The sequence below is a fragment of the Colobus angolensis genome, unplaced genomic scaffold, assembly GCF_000951035.1.
Source record: "Colobus angolensis palliatus isolate OR3802 unplaced genomic scaffold, Cang.pa_1.0 Scaffold129, whole genome shotgun sequence".
NCBI classification, from domain to species: domain Eukaryota; kingdom Metazoa; phylum Chordata; class Mammalia; order Primates; family Cercopithecidae; genus Colobus; species Colobus angolensis.
The window spans coordinates 2,863,011-2,867,754 of NW_012114141.1; the positions used below are offsets into that span (position 1 = coordinate 2,863,011).

The following is a 4,744-nucleotide window of genomic DNA, read 5'->3' on the forward strand; positions in this document are numbered from 1 at the left end:
ACCACCACTCCTGGCTAATTTTTTGTATTTTTAGTAGAAACAGGGTTTCACCATATCGGCCAGGATGGTCTCGATCTCCTGATCTCGTGATCCACCCACCTCGGCCTCCCAAAGTGCTGTGATTACAGATGTGAGCTACTGTGCCCAGCCGTTTAACTTATTTTTTAAAGAAAAGATAAAATATAAAAACTTTAGGCCAGGCGTGGTGGCTCACACCTGTAATCCCAGCACTTTGGGAGGCTGAGGCGGGTGGATCATCTGAGGTCAGGAGTTTGAGACCAGCCTGGCCAACATGGTGAAACCCCATCTCCACTAAAAATACAAAAATTAGCCAGGCATGGTGGCATTGGGAGGCTGAGGTAGGAGAATCACTTGAACTCGGGAGGTGGAAGTTGCAGTGAGCCAAGATTGTGCCATTGCACTCCAGACTGGGCGACGGTGAGAGACTGTTTCACAAAAAAAAAAAAAAAAAAAAAAAAAACCTTTAAAGGAAGTTATTACCTTAAGAAGAGAGAGGGGATTGGGTAAATGATAACACAGAAATATAATCGTAAAACTCTAGACTGCCCACGTCCCCGGCCCGCCCAGCCTGCAGCAGCAGCAACAGCCGCAGCGGCCGCGCAGGTGTTTATATCGGGTCTCGGGGTCTCGCAGCAGCATCCGGACTACCTGATCAGCGGCAGCACCAGCTGTGTGCCCAAGGATGGGCTCACTGTCCAGCAGCTCTTCGCCAGCACCGACGGCCTCACCTACAAGGACTTCCTGGTTTTCCCAGGATTCATAGACTTTATAGCCGATGAGGTGGACCTGACCTCAGCCCTGACCCGGAACGTCACGCTGAAGACGCAACTGATCTCCTCCCCCGTGGACATTGTGACAGAGGCTGACATGGCCATCACGATGGCTCTGATGGGAGGTATTGGTTTCATTCACCACAAGTGCAGCCCAGAGTTTCAGGCCAAGGAGGTGCAGAGGATCAAGAAGTTTGAACAGGCAGAGGCCGTGGTGCTGAGCCCCTCGCACACTGTGGGTGATGTGCTGGAGGCCAAGGTGTCACCTGGCTTCTCTGGCATCATCGCTGAGACGGGCACCATGGGCAGCAAGCTGGTGGGCATCATCACTTCCCCAGACACTGACTTTTTTGCTGAGAAGGACCACACCACCCTTCTCAGTGAGGTGATGACACCAAGGATTGAGCTGGTGGTGGCTCCAGCAGGCGTGACATTGAAAGAGGCAAAAGAGATACTGAAGTGTAGCAAGAAAGAGAAGCTGCCTATTGTCAACGATTGAGATGAGCTGGTGGCCATCATCGCCTGCACCGACCTGAAGAAGAACCGAGACTACTTTCTGGCCTCCAAAGATTCCCCCAAGCAGCTGCTGTTCGGGGCAGCTGTGGGCACCCGTGGTGATGACAAACACCACCTGGACCTGCTCACCCAGGTATCCCCACCTCCAGGTGATTGGGGGGAACGTGATGACAGCAGCCCAGGCCGAGAACCTGACGCTGGTGTGGACGGGCTGCATGTGGGCATGGGCTGCGGCTCCATCTATATCACCCAGGAAGTGATGGCCTGTGGTCGGCCCCAGGGTACTGCTGTGAACAGGGTGGCTGAGTATGCCCAGCACTTTGGTGTGCCCATCATAGCCATTGATGGCACCCAGACCATGGGGCCTGCGGTCAGGGCCCTGGCCCTTGGAGCCTCCATAGTGATGATGGCCTCCCTGCTGGCCACCACCACAGAGGCCCCTGGCGTGTGCTACTTCTCAGATGGGGTGCTGCTCAAGAAGTACTGTGGCATGGGCTCACTGGATGCCATGGGGAAGAGCAGCAGCAGCCAGAAGCGATACTTCAGTGAAGGGGATAAGGTGAAGATCGCGCAGGGTGTCTCAGACTCCATCCAGGACAAAGGGTCCATTCAGCAGTTTGTGCCCTACCTCATAGCGGACATCCAGCTTGGCTGCCAGGATAGCGGAGCCCACAGCCTGTCTGCTCTTCGGTCCATGATGTACTCAGGAGAGCTCAAGTTTGAGAAGTGGACCACGTGGGCCCAGATCGAGGGTGGCATCCACGGCCTGCAGTCTTACGAGAAGCGGCTGTACTGAGGACAGCGGTGGAGGCCGAGGTGGTGGAGGGGTCGCAACCCGGTGTCCACCTTCAGGCACAACCTCCCTCCATAACTGAGCGGTCCACAGGTTTGCCTACAGGTTCCCCAGCTGCTTTCTAGGGATAGAGGAGGGGAAGTCCTGAGGGGTCTGCGGCCCCTTGCTCAGTATCCCCTACAGAGTCAGGACTTTTCCCTGGGCCAGGCTGCCCTGGGAGCCCCCTGAGCCCAGTCAGCCAGGGTGTTAGGCCCTGTGCCTACCTCAGGTCTTTCAGCCTGCTCCAGCCCGGCCCCCACCCCAGGGGCAGGCAGCCCCTCCTGGCTTTTTCTGTAGAGCACCTCCTGGCCACTATCCCCCCAGAAAATGGTGCTCTCCTGGCCCTACCTCTGGCCCTTCCCGGGCCGCTGCTCCCTCAGCCATGTGGCACTTCTGAGCTTGACCTAGGCCAAGGGGAGGTCTCTGCCCCCTTCCCCGGCCCTGGGCTACCCTTGCATCCTGCTCTTCAGGTGGTTCCCCTGTCCGTGGCCCTGGGGAGGAGGCTGCCCTGGTCATGGCCGCCTGCCTGTCGTTCCTGACTCACCACCATCCCCGGGTGTACCATTTCTGCCTTCTCCTCAGCTGCAGTTGAAGGCTTTAACTTTGCACACTTTGGGATCACACTTGCGTCATTGTGTATTAAATAATCGGAATAAATCAAGCAGGTCTCAACACCTCCACCAAAAACAAAACAAAAACAAAAACAAAAACTCTAGACTGTGGGAAACTATAGCACAAATAACCTAGTTTCTTCTACAAGTAAAATTTAAAGAAAACAAAAAGGGATGGAATGGGAACCTTGTGATTAAAAAGAGGAACTTAAGGGGCATTCCAACCAATTGCAATTTATGAACCAATTTGTATTCCAATTTGAATAAATAAACTGAAAAAGTTTATGAGATGGTGGGGAAATTTAAACACTGGTTGGATATACAGTGCTACTAAGGAATTATTATTTAGGTATGATAATGATAGTATGGTTATATTTTTAAAAGAAGCTTTATATATTAGATACACACTGAAGTTTTTATGGATGAAATGATATTACACCAGGACCTGAAGAAGAACTGAAACTACTTTCTGGCCTCCAAAGATTCCCCCAAGCAGCTGCTGTGTGGGGCAGTTATGGATAAAACAGGATTGGCCATGAGTTGGTAATTAATGAATCTGGATGATTGGTTCATAAAAGGTCATTCTATTGTCTTCTTTACTTTTATATATAGAGTCGTCCCCTGGTATCCATGGGGGAGTGGTTTCAGGACCCCCTGCTAATACCATAATTTGTGGATGCTCAAGTCCCTTGTATAAAATAGTATTATTTAACCTATGCACATCGTCTGGTATACTCAATTATCTCTAGATTACTTATAATACCTAAAACAATGTAAATGCTATATAAGTAGTTGTTATACTGCATTGTTTTTTAATTTGTATTTTTTTGTTGTATTATTTTTATTGTTTTTTGAATATTTTAAAAAGTTTCCATTTCTTTTTTGTTTTTATTATTTTAATTGACCCATAAGAATCATACATATTTATGGGATACAGTGTGATATTTTGATACATGTATAGAATATATAATGATCAATTCAGGATAATTAGCATATCCATCACCTCAAACATTTGTTATTTCTTTGTATTAGGATCAGATATTTTCTGTTCATGGTTGGTTGAATCTACACAAGGGCAGAACCCATGGATACAGAGAGCCGACTGTATTTGAAATTTTTCAAAATGAAAAGTTAAAGTAAAAGGAAAGCCTCTGAGACCCAGCATTTTAAGGGCACTGAATTCATTTTCTTCATAATATCACACCTTAGGTCTATTACTCCAAGTAAACCCCATCTATACAAAATGGAAGTTATATCTGTAAAACCATGATGAGTATTTAGAACTGTCTGTGATTGACATCATGTCAGTGATTTTGAAGTTATGAGTTCTCAGAAGACTAAGTGTTTGTTATTTTGCTTTGTTTTGGGTTTTTTTTAAAAAAATTCCAGTGTCACTTTTGTCTCTTAGTGAAAGTTTTAATTAACATGAATAGTCTTTTTCTCCTCTTCCAAACATGTATCATCATTCATTCATTCAATTAACATATTCTTCTTCTTCTTTATTTATTTATTTATTTGAGACAGGGTCTCATTCTGTCACCCAGGTTGGAGTGCAGTGGTACAGTCACAGCTCACTGCAGCCTTGACCTTCCAGATTCTGAGCTCAAGCAGTCCTCGCACCTCAGCCTTCCAAGTAGCTAGAACTATGGATGTGTGCCACCATGTACAGCTAATTTTATTATATTTTTGTAGAGACAGGGTCTCACTGTGTTACCCAGGCTGGTCTCAAACTCCTAGGCTCAGACCATCCTCCTGTTTTGGCCTCCAAAGTGCTAGAATTATAGGCGTGAGACACCATGCCCAGCCTTAAGACTTATTTTTTGGGTGACTACTTTTAGAGCTGCTGGTATTAGGGAAATAGTGCTGCAAGCTAACAGGAGTCGTCGCCAGCCCTGCAGCACACAACTGTCAACATGCATGCCCAGATGCTTACAGTACCATGGAATAACAGGGCCATAATTGAGGTCTTTGAAAGAACATAGAAAGGGCCTGTT

General features: G+C 47.7%; 1 pseudogene; it reads left to right on the plus strand.

Annotated features, from left to right (window-relative positions):
- Positions 1-528: 528 nt before the first annotated feature.
- Positions 529-2,103, plus strand: LOC105505807 (annotated as a pseudogene).
- The last annotated feature ends 2,641 nt before the right edge of the window (positions 2,104-4,744 follow it).